The sequence below is a fragment of the Staurois parvus genome, unplaced genomic scaffold (assembly GCF_062004578.1).
Source record: "Staurois parvus isolate SC_StPar_1 unplaced genomic scaffold, SC_StPar_1.0 ptg000270l, whole genome shotgun sequence".
Taxonomy (NCBI): domain Eukaryota; kingdom Metazoa; phylum Chordata; class Amphibia; order Anura; family Ranidae; genus Staurois; species Staurois parvus.
This window is the reverse complement of record NW_028318066.1, coordinates 156,391-177,272: the sequence shown is the minus strand read 5'-3', so window position 1 is coordinate 177,272 and position 20,882 is coordinate 156,391. Positions and strand designations below refer to the sequence as shown.

Genomic DNA, 20,882 nt, shown 5'->3' with positions numbered 1-20,882 from the left:
CATCCCACTGTGTTAGGTGTGCAAGGGCCCTTTTAGAGATGAATAGTGTTCTGCAAGTACCTTTTACTTAGCTATGTATGTGATAGTGTGGACATTAACCTCTTAGTCACTCCTGCAATGCGTATAATGGGTATTCTTTGTATTTGAGTACATGTAATGGAAATAGGAAGTTAACAGGGTCAGTAAGGCCTTGTCTGTTCTTGAGTATTCCAGCACTAGCTAAGTACCTAGTTAAAGACAAAATACTTGGTATATTGATCTCTTGAAAGGTCACTGGGGAGCTGTAGGAAGAAAGATTCCAATCAATATTATGTGTACTAATAGGGAGTCATTTAGGCTCTTCAATAAAATAAGCCTCAGGGTTCCATGTGGGAGTAATGGTGTGGAAGCTTATTTTAGGAGATATTCCCCTTTTTAGCTATTTATTGTAGCAGGATCATCAGAGAGATGCTGTGTACAGCCCCAGGAAAAGATTAGCTCATTAGAGAAATCCTCTACTTTGTTGGTATCTGTTACAGTGCCATTAAGGAATGATTATGGGTATTTCAATGAGTATCTGTAAGCTAGTCTTCGGTTGACTCTGCACATACCGTATAGATGGCAGGGTCATTCATGCATTTTTCTGTTTGTTTAGGTCTCTTGGAGAGGAACATAAAGTGCATGTAAGAAAATCATCCTGTTCTAGGACTTTGAGAATGGAGTATAATTGTAAATTGGAGATCTACCTGCAGCTTATACATATATATTTTTTTATTTCCCTAGCACAAAGTTGAATTTCCCTGTAAGCATTCTTACTCCACCCCAGTAATCACCTGTCCTTAAATCGGTATTCCAAAAACACTTTTTTTTTTCTTTTTTTTTTCTGTATTGCATATTCTTCAATATGGTGGCTGTGTTCGATTTTTTTTTACTTTTTTTATATTCATCTGTTGATGACAGTGCTGTGCTACTCAAAATATCCACCAACATGTAGGGGACTCCACCTTACTTCTATATGTGACTACATGTACTCATTAAACCGATTTGTCATAAATACACTTCTATGATATGAAAAAAAAAAAAACTGTCACATATTGATTTGTGATTGTGTGTGGTTTTTGTTTGTGGGGTTTTTTTTTTTTCCTATGAATATCATAGAAGGATATATATGCAAAATCGGTTTAAAGGGGAAGTACAGCCAAAGCTCTTTTGACTGTACTTCACCTGTGGATCACAGGAGTGCAGTGTGTTCTGCACTCCCCCTGTGACCAGTTTTCCAGCTGACCTGAAACCCACTGTCAGTTGATATCACTCAGACTAATGCAGCATCCATCTATGGAAGTAGGATTTAAAAAAACAAAAACACATACCAAACATTTCTTTAAATGAGTGCATTTAGACACATATATAAGTACGGTGGAGTCACTTATGTTTTGGTGGTTATTTTTAGCAGCTCAACACTAACATTTACAAAAAAAGTATAAAAAAAGCTAATAAATAAGCAAAGGGACTATATAACTCGTATATAACACAAGTATAGCGTTTAATCCCTACATCACAGTATTTTAATAGAGAGCCATAAGGTGCAGCAGACCACGAAGTGGGCCGAATGAATACAACAAATAAAATGTGGTATGATGCACTCAGCGTTGTGCCACCATCTATTCTCATGTTATATATGGACCCTTTGTTTATGTGGCATTTCCATTTTGTTATTGACAGTTGAAGCTTCTATATCTTGGGAGCTGTGATGTATTGAGGAGGCTCACCTCCTTGCACTGTCCCTGCCTGCTCATTTTGTATGGGCAGAGCCTGTGTGGCATCAGCACTATGTTCGCTTCCACGCCAGCACGTGTGTGGCGCCGGCACGCAGTGTGTTATGTGGTTACAGCCTCATGTATTTGCGCCTCTGGCTCAATCTTCCCCGCATGGTGGTGGATGCTGGCTGTTTTTGAGCACCTCCCCATATCAGCTGCTTCTACATGGCATTGGGAGGGATTGGTGGCGACACCTTGTGTTTAAAATGGGAGGCGCAGGAGGGAGTGTTTCTTTTCATCCAGATATTGCACATCAACACCCTGGCTCTCTAGCTCCAATATGTTTGACTCATGGTGGGTGGTTTTTGGAGTCCGTTTAATTTTTTAACTGCTTTTGTGTACCTGGTGGTTTAGTGTTTGTTTTTTGTTTTTTTTTTTGTGATGGGTTTTCTTTTCTTTTTACTTTATGTACAGCCTTTTAGCAGCACTATTTCCTATTTATCTGGTTCTTTCCGTCCACTATTACACTAGCTATCTCCTCTTCTTTTTTTTTTTTTTTTTTTTTTTTTTGTGTGGATACCACTTATTGTGACCCATTTATATAATATAACCAGGCACACCAATTTCTTTATAATAACTTCTTTGGCAGGTATGGATAAGATGAACTTTTACTTCACCCATGTTGCACCTGCCTTCTGTCTGTCCCCTTGGGTCCTTGTGGGTCTTACTTCCACAGCTCCCAGGATAGATATCCCCCAGGATCACCATTTGGAAATCTTGCCACATGTACAGTGGAGATCGAAAGTTTGGGCACCCCAGCTAAAAATTTGTATTAATGTGCATAAAGAAGCCAAGGAAAGATGGAAAAATCTCCAAAAGGCATCAAATTACAGATTAGACATTCTTATAATATGTCAACAAAAGTTAGATTTTATTTCCATCATTTACACTTTCAAAATAACAGAAAACAAAAAAATGGCGTCTGCAAAAGTTTGGGCACCCTGCAGAATTTATAGCATGCACTGCCCCCTTTGCAAAGCTGAGACCTGCCAGTGTCATGGATTGTTCTCAATCATCATCTGGGAAGACCAGGTGATGTCAATCTCAAAGGTTTTAAATGCCCAGACTCATCTGACCTTGGCCCAACAATCAGCACCATGGGTTCTTCTAAGCAGTTGTCTAGAAAACTGAAACTGAAAATAGTTGACGCTCACAAAGCTGGAGAAGGCTATAAGAAGATAGCAAAGCGTTTTCAGATGTCAATATCCTCTGTTCGGAATGTAATTAAGAAATGGCAGTCATCAGGAACAGTGCACGTTAAAGCACGATCTGGAAGACCAAGTAAAATATCAGACAGAACAGCTCGCAGGATTGTGAGAAAAACAATTCAAAACCCACGTTTGACTGCACGATCCCTCCAGAAAGATCTGGCAGACACTGGAGTTGTGGTACACTATTCCACTATAAAGAGATACTTGTACAAATATGGTCTTCATGGAAGAGTCATCAGAAGAAAACCTCTTCTACGTCCTCACCACAAAAATCATCGTTTGAACTTTGCAAATGAACATATAGACAAGCCTGATGCATTTTGGAAACAAGTTCTGTGGACCAATGAGGTTAAAATTGAACTTTTTGGCCGGAATGAGCAAAGGTACGTTTGGAGAAGAAGGGGCACAGAATTTAATGAAAAGAACCTGTGTCCAACTGTTAAGCATGGGGTTGGATCAATCATGCTTTGGGGTTGTGTTGCAGCCAGTGGCACAGGGAACATCTCACGAGTAGAAGGAAAAATGGATTCAATAAAATTTCAGCAAATTTTGGATGGTAACTTGATGCCATCTGTGAAAAAGCAGAAGTTAAAGAGAGGATGGCTTCTACAAATGGATAATGATCCTAAACACACCTCGAAATCCACGGGGGATTACATCAAGAGGCGTAAACTGAAGGTTTTGCCATGGCCTTCACAATCTCCTGACCTCAACATAATTGAAAATCTATGGATAGACCTTAAAAGAGCAGTGCGTGACAGACAGCCCAGAAATCTCAAAGAACTGGAAGACTTTTGTAAGGAAGAATGGGCAAAGATACCTCAAACAAGAATTGAAAGACTCTTGGCTCGCTACAAAAAGCGTTTACAAGCTGTGATACTTGCCAAAGGGGGCAGTACAAGATATTAACTCTGCAGGGTGCCCAAACTTTTGCAGATGCCATTTTTTTGTATTCTGTTATTTTGAAAGTGTAAATGATGGAAATAAAATCTAACTTTTGTTGACATATTATAAGAATGTCTAATCTGTAATTTGATGCCTTTTGGAGATTTTTCCATCTTTCCTTGGCTTCTTTATGCACATTAATACAAATTTTTAGCTGGGGTGCCCAAACTTTCGATCCCCACTGTATTCAATCTTAGCTAATTTTAAGTATTGGGTCCCTTTTTGATAATTCTCAGTCATGCCGTATACTTTATTATTATTATTATACAGGATTTATATAGCGCCAATAGTTTGCTCAGCGCTTTACAATATAACGGGAGACAATACAGTTCAATACAAGAGGGTTAGGAGGGCCCTGCTCCTTGGAGCTTACAATCTATTAGGGAGGGGCTAGTGGTACAAAAGGTAATAACTGTGGGGTAATGAACTAATAGGAAGAATAGAAGATTCTGTTATTAGCTGAAGGCAGGACAGGATTTCAGAGATCACCTAAAAGTGGGCAGATGCAAGATGAATGAATGTATTCCAATGAGCCTAATTTACACCATTGCAGTACTTTCATGTGTTTAAAAAACAAAAACAAACAAACAATACAGCGTGCACCTTAGTAAAGACAAAACAACAATACATAAACAAGCCCTCAGCTAGTCCGTTGTCATCAAGTTCTGGCTGATGGGTGGATATACTAATTCAGGCGTACCCCGGTTTACCAACGCCTCTGTTAACGTAATTTTCGGTTTACGAATGAAAATCCATTGAAAATGTCTCAGTTTCAAAAAATTTTTCGCAATACAAACGGATTAATTGGGTTTCAATGCATTTGCGATTTTTTTTTTTTTTTTTTTTTTTTTTTTAACATGTCCCATTACACCTTTAAAGTGCACTTTTATATAGAGTTTTGTATAGATAAAATACTTTTTTTTTTTTTTTTTACTTCTGACCTCTGGAACAGATTAATTGGTTTTCAATACATTCCTATGGGAAACCGCGTTTCGGTTTAAGGATTTTTCGCAATACGAAAAGTCCAGCAGAACGCATTAAATTTGTACACTGAGGTACGCCTTTGTATAGTCATGGGAACGTTCTCCCTGTGCCTGCGTGGGTTTCCTCCGGGTACTCCGGTTTCCTCCCATGCTCCAAAGACATGCTGGTAGGTTAATTGGATCCTGTCTAAATTGGCCATAGTATGTGTATGTATGAATGTAAGTTAGGGACATTAGATTGTACACACCTTGAGGGTTAGGGACTGATGTGAATGTACAAAATGGATGTTCTACTTTACAGCTATTTCTACTCCTGACGCAGTAAACAGAGAATCATGAAACATGTTGAGTTTTAGGATGCATTTTATAGTGTAATTATGTATTGGTACTTGGAATATTTAAAACATGTTTGAAATAGTGTTATGAAACTACTACAAATCTGCTTGATATTTTATCTGTTCTCTATATAATGAGATTTGTACATTTTCTATTAATAAATTGGCAATCCTGTATTTAGTGGCTGTTTTGTGTTGTGCCTCATATAAAGTCCCAGGGCAAATAAATATTTTTATAGATAAACTAGCAACAGGTCTCTCCACTTCACAAATCTGTCTGGGAATTTGCCTCATTCCCTTGCCTGGCACATGCTGTAGCTTCCTATAATTGTCCATGTGCAAACACTTGCCACTGATCTGCTTATTTGTGTTTTGTTGTTTTTTTTTGTTTTTTTATAATGCTGTGATTAAGCCCTTCCTGGTGTGAAGGAACAGTCTGGTGGGCAGCTTTTTTTGTAGTGCACTCTCTTCTGTGGAATAAATCTTAATGAAGAAATAAAGGATTTGTGGGTGGCACAACTTTTTAACTGTGAGTTTAGGGGCAAGGACAGGTTTCCGCAGCTGGCAGTTGAGCTGTTTGGGGTGTTACTTTTTGCTATTGCTTTTGCTGATTTTGACATTGGGCACAGTCAAGTGGAAACCCATCCCAAAAAATGTCCATGAACCAATTTAGGTACTGATCCATAATATAGGTAAAAGTCTTAGAGTTGCCACCTAAACATTTCTCCCTTTTTGGATGATTTTTTATTTCTTGCTCTCGCAACAACTCTACATTTTTGGGTTTCCTCAGATTTTCTGTCTCAGTGACAGCAATCCCCATCACAAATAAAGGGATTGATTGCCTCAAAGGTAACCGCAATCAAAACTTGTTTTTGCCTTTTACACACACTTTAACCTGATTAAAAAATGGCGGCTTAGTGAAGGTTTATACAGCCCTCCTCATTGTCTGCATTTGTGTTTTTACCATAGATTTCTTTTAGTACCCTCCCCAGACTGGATCCACATAGAAGTTCTTCCTACCAGTCATTTCATGTCCACATTCCTGTCTGACAAAAGTACTACAAGTGTGTAATTTCTTATTGACTACAGTGACATGATGCAGCTATCATCAGCTCAGCGTGGAGTTGTCACAGTGTGATTTTCAATTTAAAACATCACTTGGCTGAAAAGATCTCCTATGACAGTATCCTTATTGTGCAGACTGAACAGCAGGAAACTCAGTCTAAATCACTTAAGGTGCAAAAACCACAGAAATGCTGTTAACCACAGGATGCAGCTGGTGTTATTGAGAGCTCTGTTGACTTTCGATATTCTTCTATAAATATTATCTAATGTTGAAGGTGTACTAAATGTTAGACCTGCAAGAAAGACATGATTTATTAAAAAAAAGTAAATGGCAATCTGTAGCTTCAGGCACTGGGTGTTCACGGTGTAGCCATAGACTGTTCATAGATGGTAATTTTTTTTTAATGACATATGAGTGGTCTGATTGGAAAAAAAAATGGATTCCCCTACCCACACAAGTGAGGTGGATGGAGGAATCCCACCCGCTGTACTAATGTAATCTGACAGCTGGGGCTCCTCCGCTGTCAGAATACACTGAACAGCGATCCAGCGGATTGGCTACAGCTGTTGATTGAACATTTTCAACCACTCCTGTTCGATAGAAGTCTGTCCTTAGATTGACTTCTCTCGAGCGAGAATAACCATAGATGGGTTGAAATTCAGTCGGTCCCTCCTGAACCAGCCACATTTTGATCCATCTATGGTCGGCTTTAGAGTAGGTTCAGTAATGCACGCATGTGTATTTGTGCAGGCACAGCAGCCCTTCTGTGTTTGTGAGAAATGTGGGTAAAGAAGTCCTGGAACCTTTTCCATGTGGTTTTGCGCAAGCAAAAATGCTCTGCTTCCACTGCGTGGAGTGCCATTAAGAGTCAATGGTACCTCTGCACGGCTGCTAAATAGCAGCCTGTTTTTTGCCTATTGGTTGGAAATGCATGCGATTATGCACACGTTCTCGACCCACACATATGTGAACCTAGGCTGATATAATGCTTTATTTTAAATACAAAAATCCAATGTATGACAATACAATGCATCCAGAAAATGGCTCTGAATTAAGCAATGACAATCCGTAGCAGTACAGTCATAGAATTAGCCTGTGAAAGCATTTATGAAGGGTCTGAAATAATATGCAGCCAAAATCAGCCAAGTGAGTTTAGTTGACTCGAAGTAGAAGACTGCTTGGGGAGGACACATGCCATATATTGTAGGGATGCACAGAAATTCCGGTGGCCGACTTTTCGACCGAAAACACTCCTTTCGGCTGTCAGCCAAAATGGAAAAAAAAAGCATAGATACAGGTGCCAAAAACCCCCGCCCCTCAAAACCACCTGACCCTCACCCGCCACCCATCCACAGTCGCCTGCCCACTGGCCGCCGCTTGGTAGTTCAGTCTTACCTGAGACCCCTTCGATCCTGGAGCTGGGCATAGAGATGAGTGAAGGAAAGATGGCTGCCACACATCTCTATGCCCTCGGATGAACGGAGCGTTGTCACTTCCGGTTCCGGCCGGTGTTTTTTTTTTTTTTTTTTTTTTTTTTTTTTTTATATCTAATATATTGCAGAGGAGAGATGTGGGGTCTTATTGACTCCATATCTCTCCATAAAGAGGACCTTTCACTAATAATTTCTATCACAAGGGATGCATGCATTTCTTGTGATAAGAATAAAAATTATTAAAATGTTTTTAAAAGGAAGAGTGGAAAAAAACAAATACATTTTTAAAAAAGTTTAAAGTGCCCCTGTCCCTCCGTGCTCGCGTGTAGTGGTGAACGCATACGTAGACCATGCCCACATATGTAAATGGTGTTTAAACCACACGTGAGGTTTTGCCATGAACGTCCAAGCAAGAGCAATAATTCTCGCACTAGACCTCCTTTGTAACTTGAAGGGGTGTCCTAATACTTTTGGCAATATAGTATATATATTTATCTTTGTGTGTTTAGAATCCTTGTACTTCCTTTTTAAGGCTGGCCATATATTATACTTTTATTATACTATATTTTCTTGATTTTTGGTTTAGATTTCCCAAAAACCATGTAATAGGAGGTCAAACCAAACAACACTTTCAATTGTATCCAATTAGGCAGGCTCTTGCACTACATAGTTGAAGGTAAATCTAAAGGAAATTGGGCAGAAAATTGTATAGTGTATGGCCAGCCTAAGTCCCTGTGCTTTCCAGAAGTGGTGACACTGCTCTTAGGATCTTCTGAAAGCTTCTACAGTCAACAGCTTCTGTTTTCTGCCTAATTGCATTTGTTATGAAGCGAATAAACAGAAACAGTAATTATTTTTTTGCCTGTTCTGCCCATCATATTTTATATAAGGCACCTGTATGTAGCAGTCTCTCATGATAAACAATGTAATAATTGTTAGAGATCTTGAAATATTTGTATGTAACAAGGAAATTAGTTTTTTTTTTTTTTTTTTTTTAAATTGTTGGTTTCAGTTGTGTTAACTACTGCATGATTGGTTTATAACTTGTTGCTTCGTTTTCTTGTTTTTCTTCCCTTCAGAGATTATTCATTTACTGTCTGGGCTTTTTCTGTGGAGGAACATTTTTGTAACCATAATGAGCTAACCTCTAGACATGTTGGAAAGAGTGGTCCTTTGGAACTGTGTGACATAAAGAGAAGACACAGACAAATGCAAAGTGTAAGTATGCTTGTTAATTGCATAAATCAGAATCCCAGTCAAACTAACAAAGAATTTAAAGTGGAACTAACCCCTCCTATCCTTTTTACAGCCCTGAAAATAGCCCTTTAGCCTCTTTTTGATCTGCAGTTGCCATGGTGCTGCACATGTGATCAGTTAAGACACCAGCCATTTGATGGCTTGACAGATAATTTGAGAGCACAAGCAATAGTGACAGTTCCCATTCAGAGCATGCCTTGAATGTAACAGTTTTGGGAAACTGGTAAACTACTGGGTTTAGTTCCTCTTTAATTTTTAAACCGGCAAGAACATGCGTATTTTTTTGATTTTAGCAGCATCTGGTGCCCCTCTGTTTCCATACTGGCCCCTGTATGATGAATCAGCATTGTTGCCTTTTGTCCAGTTAGTAGGATGATGAGTAAGGAAATAATAAAGTTAAACCAGGAAGTGCCCTTGTCAATTCTTGTGGAGTGCACTGAAAGAAAAAACAATATAAAAAAAATATAAAAATCCTTCTCTGTGGTGTGGCTGCCTATACACTGCTGTCCCTTCTCCCCTGTGTCCTGTTGGTCAGGGGCACTTTGACAGCCCCCTATTAGGTATAGGTACACTGAGGAACAGTTCACCTCCGGAGCATAGAGGAACAACGTCTGACAGGTACATGGATGAATGCATTAAGGTAAAATTGTTTAAGCCTTTTATAACCGCTTTAAGATTCACGCAATGTGGAGAGGCTGGTTGGTGTCCCAGAGATGGAGATGCTGCGAGGTGGGACAATAGTTGAGGTATAGCTGCCAAAATTAGAGAAAGTTATCTTCAATATGGCGGTCAGTTTTCATTTCATAATAAATATTTAATTCTTTATTATTTTATTTCATAAAAATTTCATATTGCTCTGTATTTGACTCTTGAATTCCAGAAAATTTGAGAGATGGTGCTTTCTATGCAAGGGTGATGGTCTGTTTGGTAGCTGTGTATACGTGTTTTAGGAATTTGAGATTGTGATGAGGAATGTTGTCAGTAGGAGAGCCTCCAAGGATCCTTTCAGAAATTAATCATTAAGATTTGTGTTAATGACGTAGACCTTTATCCATAGGCGGCAAACCTTCAGGCATGTCCATAAGATGGCATGCCATGTTGCCCCTCTCCTGAAACTCTGAGAGGCCAGATGAGACTCTTAGGGAGTCTAGCTGGAGTATAGTATCACTGTATGAGTTTTCCCGCACCTGCACATTATGAGAGTTTTCCCTGCTTGCACAACTTCAAGAACACTAACCAAATCTTATCCCAGTCCTCTGGATGGAGGGGTATTTTAAGCTCCGTTTCCCAATGTAGGTAATGGGGAGGGATTGAGCTAGATGTTGCAGAAGATAATGGAGTATAACAGGAATATTAGTTTTGTTGTGAAATTGGATTTAGAGATGGATCCAAATGCGGTACAGGATAAAGCTCAATCTCTCTGTTAGAGATTCCGCAAAATGCCTCAGTTGTAAATGGAGAAAAAAGTTCCTTATTAGGAACATTGAGTTTCCCAGAACTGTGGGAAAGTGTGTACTCGATGCATTAAGAAGTAGACTTCGTTAGGCCTTTTGTTCTCTCCACCAGCACAAATGTTGGGGGTCATCCATCCTGGGTGGAAATAAGGGACTATTGAAGAGGTGAATTAAAGGGAGGTGACCTATATATACCGCTCAGCCATAATGTTGACTACCCAGCTAATATTTATTAGGTCCTCTTTTTGCCACCAAAACAGCCCTGAACCATTGAGGCATGGATAGCACTAGAGTTCTGAAGGTATGCTGTGTTATCTGGCAGTAGATTCTTAAGTCCTGTAAGTTGAGGACTCCATGGATGAGACTTGTTTTTCCAGCACATCCCACAGATGGCCGATTGGATTGAGTTCTGGAGAATTTGGAGGCCATATCAACATCCTAAATTTGTTGTGTTCCTAAAACCATTCTTGAATAATTTTTGCAGTGTGGCAGGGAGTGTTATCCGGCTGAAAAGGCCACTACCATCGAGGAATACTGTTTCCATGACTTGGTTACTTGGTCAGCAACAATGTTTTGCTAGGTGGTTTATGTCAAAGTATCCTCCACATGAATGGCAGGACCAATGTTTCCCAGCAGAACGTTGCCCAAAGTATCACACTGCCTGCACTGGCTTGCTGTCTTCTCATACTGCATCCTTTTGCCTCAGGTAAACGACAAACATGCTCACGGCCATCCAAATGATGTAAAAGAAAATTTTTGATTCATCAGACCAGGCCACCTTTTGTCATTGCTCTATGGTCCAGTTCTGAAGCTCAGGTGCCCATTGTAGGTGGTTTTGACTGTGGACACAGGTTAGCGTGGGCACCCGAACCAGTCTGTCTGCATAGCCCCATACATTAAAAAAGAAAAAAACTAATAGAGAAAAACAAAACCGAGGGCGCACCGGCCTTTTGCATTACCTTTTAAAAGTATGTTTATTGAATATACAAAACTATAATACAATAGTAAATATAAGGCACATCATGAAGGGACCACTCTGTCCAATTCGCACTGCGTTTCTGTCTTATAATGAGAATGAAGGACATCCAAAAGGCTGACGTGTTTCGAGGACTAACCTCTTCCTCAGTGCAGTGCCCATATTTTTTTCATCTTTTCACAGATCAACTTCAGGGTCAACATGCTTAGTTGCTACTCTAACATATTCCACTGACTATCAGATGCCATTGTAACAAGCTAACCAATGTAATTCACTTAACCTGTCAATGGTCATAACGTTTTGGCTGATTGTTATATACAGTATCTGCAGAATATTTGATAGTCTTAGGTGGACAGAATGTGTATTAGAACTGGTTTAGGGTGGACTGATGGAAAACACCTGGCTATTTTCAGTCAAAAACATACTCTCCACCACAAGTTCAAATGACCACCAGAATTCAGTCAGTTGTGATGTCAAAACTAGGCAATGAACTGACAGCTTTTTTGAAAGATTGAATTTAAAGTGGTTTTAGAGGTAAAAGGTTTTTAATTTGATGCATTCTCTGCTCCACCAGTCACAGGCTTTTCAAAATGAAAATGTTAAAGGGCCTTGTCCACATACCGATTGATCTGAGAGCAGGGTAGAGTGCCAGCTGTTAGAGGCCCTTCATTGTCTCCACTAGTTAAAACTATGCAGCCAAGTCATCAGATTATCTTTGTTCTCGCCTCTTGTCGTTCTGTCTTCCTGAAAAAGCTATTCCAAAAAAAAAAATGCAGTAGATCCCCGATTTGACTTGGTCTACTGCCCTTCCTCCCTTCGGTGATCATAGAATAGATATTCTAGAAAATAATTACATATGCTTTACACAAAAGTACAATTAATGAGTTCATCACTGAATTAAAGTGTGTTTAGCTCTGTCTGAAGTTCAGCATTAATCTAGGTTCATATCTGTGCAGGTGGTGTGGCTAGCGTTTGCGTGGGCAAAGCAGCCCATTCATTTGAATGGACCTTTGTACCTGCGTTTCCCACAGGGTCACATTAAGAATTATTGGCATTACTGAGCATGTGCAAAAGGACAGTGTATTTTGGGTGTGAGAACGCGTGTAATTTACATGTGCTTCCGCACACGCAACAGTGTGAATCTAGTCATATGGAGAAACTCCACTTTTTTAGTCTGCAAAAAAATCCCCTCTGGGTTATCAATGTACATTGCAAGAACTTTAACAAACTTTCTTACAGATTCCTACCTGTTTCTGTTCTGAACAAAAAGCTGTATGTTTTTCTGTCTTTTGGATACTGATTCTAAATGAGACTTTCATTATTTTGCAGCTAATGCGCTTGTTGTTCTTTAATGAGGAGCTTGGCGGGGTCTGCATTACTTAAGGAGTGATTAACTCTTAATAGCAGTTCACCAAAAATGACATTTTTGTTGCAGAGGATGCCTAAAACATAACTTTAATCTTAGTGCTAACTTCTAGGAAAGTCAGCCAATCGCCTAAGCAGGAAATTACATTTCGGGAGGCAGTCCATACACCAACTATGTACAGAAGTCCTCCAGGTTTCCATATAGCAATTTTATAGAAAATTACAGCTCTGCAGGTTAAATTGGTAAGGAATTTTTCATAACGTTATAGTAAGGCTTGTGTCACAATTATGTATGCTACTTTATTAATTTTTAATTTGCTATTTTTTTTTACATGAAAGTGGAGTTACATTTTAAGGATAACTCAAATATTGTGTACAGTGTATGGCACTCCTGAAGAGGTTGACCTTGTTACCAGAATGCTTTTTGACCTGTGATCAGGAATTTTAAAAGGATGCTGTATATTCAAATGCGCCACTTATGGGTGTGATTTATAAGACACTGCTAAGCATCAACAATATGAAGTTTGCTTAGCGTATAACAATCAGATTGCAGCTTCCATCAGTTTAGAGGTCGCACTTTGAAAGAGAATTGCTAATGTCTTTATAATGCTATCTGCCCTCCCCTTTGTTCCAGACCCATTTTTCCCCTCATCTATAGCCCATTCTTAACTCCTCCCAAGATTCATCCCAATCCCACCATACCCCACTATCCGCTTTCTTGATATGGAGAGCCTCAAGTGTGGCCCCCGGCATCACCAAAGGGCTGCATATAAGATTCAGTGAATAGTCATTATTAGACACAGCAGACACAAAACATGATATAGTCAAAGATTGGGCATGATGCAAGAGATGGTCAGATATTGTGGATATGATACAAGAGAAGGTCAGAGACTGTGGACATGCTATAGGAGTTGTTGGGAGACCTAAGAACATGCTTCAGTAGACAGTCATAGACTAAAGACATTTGTCTGAGCTGAAGCGGATTTGTAACGATGAATGGTCAAATATTCCTCCTGAACTTTGTGCAGGTCTGATCCACTGAGACCAAGAGTTCATTTTACTTTTTCCTCCAGCGCTGTAAATGTTTAGTGGGTGTGTTCATAAAAGATATGAAGAGTTAAAATTGTTTTGTATGTTAGCTTAAAGAATTTTTAAGCCCAACATTTCATTCTCCTGAAATGTGCCTGTTGTACCATGTACTTGTATGAAAAAGTATCCTGTTCTTTGTATTGCTTCCATTGTGTGAATCCCTGGTCTTCCTGCTAGTCCCTCTGCTTCCTATTAAAATATTGACCACACTAAGCGTGCGAGCACAGTGTGGGCAGTTTTCTAGCTGTGCTGAGAACTCCGCCTGCTCTCCTACAATGATCAGACTTGTCCTAAAACACTCCCCTCTCCCCGCCACAGCCATTCATTGGGAAGACCAGTGTGCTGCTCTTTTTCCTCCTCCCTGAGCCCCTTATGTAGCTGAGAAAAGAGGAAATGTGATGATGTGAAAGGAAAAAAGTGTGTGTGTGTATGTATATATGTGTATATATGTGTGTGTGTGTGTGTGTGTGTGTGTATATGTATGTATATATATATATATATACATACATACATACATACATACATACATACATACATACATACATACATACATACACACACAAATGTTTTGTCTTTCATTTCTATTTTAATCTGAATGGGTTGTTTTACAAGCTGACGGTTCACATAAACTTTAACTACTTGCTCTCTGGAAGATTTACTCTCCTTCCTGACCAGGCCATTTTTTGCGATATGGTGCTCTGTTACGTTAACTGACAATTGCGCGATCATGCAATGCTGTACATAAATGAAATTTGTCATTTTTTTTTTCTCCCCACAAATAGACCTTTTTTTGGTATTTGATCATCTCTGCTTTTTTTTTTTTTTTTTTTTTGGGCTATAAACAAAAAGAGTGACTATTTGAAAAAAAACCCACAATATTATAAAACCATATCCAATTGAAAAAATAAAATTTCTTCATAAATTTAAACTAAAATGTAGTCCGCTACACGTCTTTGCTAAAAAACACAAAAAAAAACCTCCCAATAAGTATCTTAATTGGTTTACATGAAAATGATAGTGTCTACAAGTGTGTAAGTGGCGGGCATTCTGACACTGGGTGAGAACTGACTAACTGCCACTGATCTCTCAGAGATATAGAAAGTAGCACATTCATTCTGACAGCAAAGAGACCTGTTTTGTTTACACACAGATCTCTCCCCCTCTCAGCTTCGCTGGCAACCAGGTGCCAATAGCAGCAGAAATGGAAAATCATGTATTTTCAAGATTTTACACATCACGTCCACCTTGTAGCAATATACAGTTTCTCACGGAAGTGAGTACACCCCTCACATTTTTGGAAATATTTTATTGTATCTTTTAATGTCACAACACTGAAGAAATGACACTTTGCTACAATGTAAAGTAGTGAGTGTACAGCTTGTATAACAGTGTAAATTTGCTGTCCTCTCAAAATAACTCAACACACAGCCATTAATGTCTAAACCGCTGGCAACAAAAGAGTACACATTTTGTCCCGTATGTAATTAAAAAAAAAAAAAAAAAAAAAAAAAGTGAATCAAATTTTTTTTTTTTTTAAATGGAATTTACACCCAAGCATATAACACCCCCAAATTTTTCAAGGCCCCCAACACATGTACGCACCCTCAAATGTAGAAGCACGCGCTGGGGCGCCTACACAAGAAAACATGGATTGCGATACACGTTACGTATTGCCGCACACGTCAGAATGAGAGCAATAATGCTAGCATGAGACCTCCGTACGCTATACAGATGACCTATGAGGGGCTTTAAAAATGCCACTTATAGAAAATATAGGGTACTAAAGTTTGTTGCAGTTTCACGAGCGCATGCAAATTTAAGGTTTGACATGTTGGATATCTATTTACTCGCTGCAACCTCGTCTTTTATATTTTACAAAAAAATTTGATTATTGCTTTTTGTGTCCTAAAATCAACTTGTGTATTTTTAACTGGAATTTTGCGTTTCCTAGACCTTTTTGATAATTTTGTGTGACATAAAAAATTGGAACTACCACTATTTTATTCTCTAGGATCTCTGATTTCAGAAAATATACAATGTTTGGGGTTTTGGGTCATCTTCAGGCCTAAAATTATTTTTTAAAAGTGCAAATAACGCAAAAACAGCTCTGGCAGTGAAAGGGATAAAGGATAAGTCCAACACTCCCCTTTTTCTGACGAGCAGCCAATCTGTGCTCATTACACTGCAAGGTTATTCCCTTCCCTGCTAGTCCCCAGGTGCGGTGTTGGAGACAGGCAGGGAGGGGAGGAGGAGATAAATAGCGCAATGTTAAAAATATTAATCATTTTAAGTCGCTTTAAAGCCTCTTTTTGTTTTTTTAAAAGCCCCAGACATTACCTAAAGCAGATTTAAATACAAATTTGGTTAAAATGTTTTTTTTTTTTATTAGGACAAGTAGATTGTTATGACGGACAAGTATATTGGGACACCGATTTAGTCCCTGGACAAGTTCGTTTTTTCAAAAATTTCCACACCCCTGAAAGCATAAGAAAAGCATCAGACACGTGGAGAAATGCGTATGCAAAAATGCACCGCAAATACTGAAGAAACGGTTCAAAACCAAACTGCATAGGTGTGAACCAAGCCTTAGTCTGGTACCCCCACTCCCTTCCATTTTCCTTTCCCTCCCCCAAAGATAGGCAGTATACAGCCTAACATGTTCTTTCAGTTACTAGAATCTATAGCATTGTTAACAATGTGTGCCATAAGAATTAATAGAATTTCTTTCTAATATATCTACCATTACTTCTGCAGTGAGTGGTGTTTTTTTTTTTTTTTTATGTATTTACATAATGTTGCGTTCTGTAGTCTGGATAGAATTCTGAGTGCTTGGCTTCCTTAGACATAGCAGCCATCCTGTATCTGCTTTTATGTTGTCGGCAGTTTTTTTTTTTTTTTTTTTACCTACATTTTATTTAGTTAACTATTAGATAATCTGTGTTTCTACAGTTTTTTGTTTGGACACTGAACTTTTTGCTTACAATGTCATGAGCTAAGAAATGTTCTGTAAATCAAACTTACTAGCAGTAAAATGTGATATATGTTGCTGCATGTAAGAACACAATTTTTAAACTGATGTAAAGATGAAAGCGCAGTTGTCAGAATTGTGTAGTTTAATTACCTAAAGAATGTTTTAGCTGGCATCTAGGTTCGTAGAAAGTTTGTATTGGCATAGGAATTTTGGGTAACTTTAAGGAAGCACAATTAAGGTGGCAGCGCCAGGGACCCAAGACCAGCGAGGAGTCAGCCTGGGCAAGAACATTGCTGGATCCCTGGACTAGTAAGTGTGCGTTTACTAAAGCTACATACAGTATTTGTAGTTGCAGACTTTTAATTTTCATACAAATGATTGAGGATAATTTCATTACAAAAAGAGCAGGCACCCCTAGTGGCTGATCAGAATACAGTACATGCTTGCTTTTAAAAGTACACATCAGCCAAAAAAAAACAACACAATTTTTTGCCCATTTTCTAGGCTAATAGGCAAGGGATTGTCAAATTGCCATGAAGAGCTGGGCCAAAGCAAAAGCATTTTTTTCTTCTTAATTCCTTTTCCTTTTGGTGGGGAGCTGTGATTTTATTAATGCTTTAACCACTTGCTTTAACCACTCCAAAGGATTTGCCCCCCCCTTCCTGACCAGGCCTTTGTTTGAGATAGGGCGCTGTGTTATTTTAACTGACATTTGCAACACACACATGCAACACTGCACCCATGATAATGAAATTTATGTCCTTTTTTCCCACAAATGGAGCTTTCTTTTGGTGGTATTTGATCACCTCTGTATTTTTAAATTCTTTGCGCTATAAACAAAAAAAGACTGACAATTTAAAAACAACAACAATATTTTTGACTTTTTGATATTAAACATGTCCAGTAAAAAAAAATTTTAAAAATCAAATTTCGTCATAAATATAGGCTAAAATGTATTCTGCTACATGTCTTTGCTATATACTAGTAATGGCGTGCGATCAGCAACTTATAGCAGGACTGCGGGCATTCTGACACGGGGGGGGGGGGTGTTGACTGGCTCTGACATCCTCAGTGACACTAATAGTGATCAGTGCTAATAAAAAGCACTGACACTGTACTAATAACACTGGGAAAGAATGGTTTAACATCTGGGGCGATCAAAGGGTTAACTGTGTGTGTTTTAATGTGTGTTGTGTTTCACTGTGTAAGCATGCTGCTTTGTATTGTTCTAGTATGCAGATCAATACAAAGCAAAGCAGCGTGCTGGAGCTGACAGGGGAGAGATCTGTATTGTTCACAGATCTCTCCCCTGTCCATGTTCCTTGGCGATCGCCGGGTGCCGGAGGGGAATCTCCGGCTGGGACCCGGTGATCGACAGCTGTAGCCACCAATGGCGACACCGGTAAGACTTGCTTGACCCCTTCCAGGAAATACAAAATCATGTGTATATATACATGATTTTGCGCAGCCCTGCAGCAGTAGTTCTGCTATAGGGCAGTCGGGAAGCGGTTAAAATCCATATTAAAAGTGAAAAATTCCATTTAAAGGCCACGTTTATCTTAAAGAAAAAATGCACATTTTTGCAGTAAATGCATACTTATTAATTTTTTCCCCCAGGATCCTGCAAAGCTCTGCAGCTGCTGCTGTGGGTCATGGGTGCAATGTCATGTTCCTGCACACTCTCCCTTTGTAAGCATCCTGCACAGACAACTTTTGTTTACTTTTTTTTTTTTTTTTTTTTTAAGGCACATCCACTAACCAACAGTAACAGTTGCATGGTCCGAAATAGAGAATAGGTATCTAAACATACAGTCCCCAAATGAGTAGCATGCATATATAAAGCAATATAGATTAAACGGTAGTCTGGACATTTGCAGGGAAGGCATACTGTACAATCTGGTTCATTTAGTCTGAAGACAAAATTGTTTTTCCTATTGCCACTAAGCAGTTGGCCTTTAAAGTGTGTGTTGACATACAGTATTAAAATAATTGATTGGTGGCTTTCAAGTATAAAGTAGAAGAAAAGGCAATTTGTATAGGGACAAAGACAGACAGACATTTGACAATCAGTACACCTATCTACAGTCATTGTAAAGTCAGGGCCAATACATTTGGGATACTAAAGAAAAGCACTATGGGCAAATGAGTAATATAGCGCAAACAGATCAACACTCCTTGTATGATTAAGTAACATTGAGGACATTCGTAGAACACGTTGTCTGACAACTCATAGCCACTCACTTCCTTCTAAAACAAAAACAGCTTTGATCAAAATCACTTTGTTATGGTACAAAGTAATGTGGTGTAATGTCAGACCACATTGTATCATCTGGTACAAAAACCACTTTTCATCAAACATTAATATGGCTTGTCTCTCATACACTTCCGCTATGAGAATCCCCTGTGCATCTCACTGCTAATACTTTTCTGTGTTTGTGTGCATAGCAAGTCTCAGATAAGGGGTGAGTTGTTCTGACTGCTATTGTGTTCCAGGTCTCCCCAGCAGGACTTGCAGCTCCTGCTGAGTGATGCCTGTCTTGTCTCTTTATGACAACCATGTTCTATAGGAATTACATTACTTCTTTGCTGTTTTTGTTTTGACCTCTTGACTGCCATGTGACCCTTCCACGGCTAGGAGAATATAGTTGTGAGCTACACAATCCTTTAAATGGCCATTTTGTTCTGCAAAATATATTCTGTGCACAGTGCCTCTTTGTTATGCCCTGACATAAAGAAAAAGATGTTTAAATGACCTCAAATATGTCCTGTAATTCTTCTTAGATGTCCTGTTATTGTATGTACAGCTGGAAGATTTGAACTCGGCCCTCTTAAACGGAGATGATTACTAACCGCTGCATGCTGAGATGATGATGAAGATTTTCATATATTTTCTAGGGGAGGAAGTGCTTTTCCAATTATAACAAATGTCAAAATAACATCACACAGTTGAAATGTAGAAAGCTGTAATTTCTAGTAAGTGGTGGCTGCGGCAGCTTGGAAACCACTAGAGTAGAATATATTGTGTCTGTTGTCTCGGGGCACATTGACGGTATTGATATTGTGAAGCCATTTTCCCAGTGTTTGTATTACATGATATAGATCGAAAGATCAATAATACATGAAACTCAAGAACTCAAGACTTATTGCTCTTTTACTCATTTTCCTTGGGCATTTGTCAACATCTTACAACACACTGATGTAAATGTTTTTTTTCAATGCAAGACTGAAAAAAAAAAATTTACACCAGTGTATTGGGCCCTAATGTGGCCCAAATCTTTATTTGCATTCACTGCTTCTAAACAATTGAATGACATTGCATGCAAAAAAACTTCATTCCTATATCTTGACCATCCTACTCTTCTAAAGGAAGTTCCTGAAATGATAAACTTAAAATTTGCAACTGTGCATATAAGCTCAACATTGTTAGTACACCATTTTGCGATACATCAAAAACAGGTGCAAAGACCATGGGAGAAAAGGAAAAGCCCATTATGTGAAAATGACTGTGAATGTAACTTATGATTGCGTCACATCTGATAAAACATGTAGGGAAGACGCGCTGATGACTCTCTATCACTCTTTTTATGGACCCATATGTGATCTATATGGGTATAAAGTTTATGAACAGAGGAAAAATAAGTAGTCTCTCAAGATCTGGTGCATCTCACAACAGGTGTCAACCAATTCAGCTTGGGTTTAAAGAAAGAAAGAGCTAGCTGATTCATGTGAAGGTTGGTGTGGCGTATGAGATGATACAGTGCCTTGAAAAAGTATTCATACCCTCTGAAATTTTCCAAATTTTTGTCATGTTACAACCAAAAATGTAAATATATTTGATTGGGATTTTATGTGATAGACCAACACAAAGTGGCACATAATTGTGAAGTGGAAGGAAAATGATAAATGGTTTTCACATTTTTTAAAAAAATATCTGTGTGGCGTGCATTTGTACTCAGCCCTTTTTACTCTGATGCCCCGAACTAAAATCTAGTGGAACCAAT

The 20,882-nt window shown here is 38.8% G+C and overlaps 1 protein-coding gene across 1 annotated transcript in view; it reads left to right on the top strand.

The window, feature by feature from the left end:
- PIK3CB (phosphatidylinositol-4,5-bisphosphate 3-kinase catalytic subunit beta) overlaps positions 1-20,882 on the top strand; it is a 258,840-nt gene that overhangs the window by 90,196 nt on the left and 147,762 nt on the right. The window contains exon 2 of the mRNA XM_089681525.1: positions 8,849-8,987. The gene's annotated coding sequence lies outside the window, so the exon portion shown is untranslated. The remainder of the gene's footprint in view (positions 1-8,848; positions 8,988-20,882) is intronic.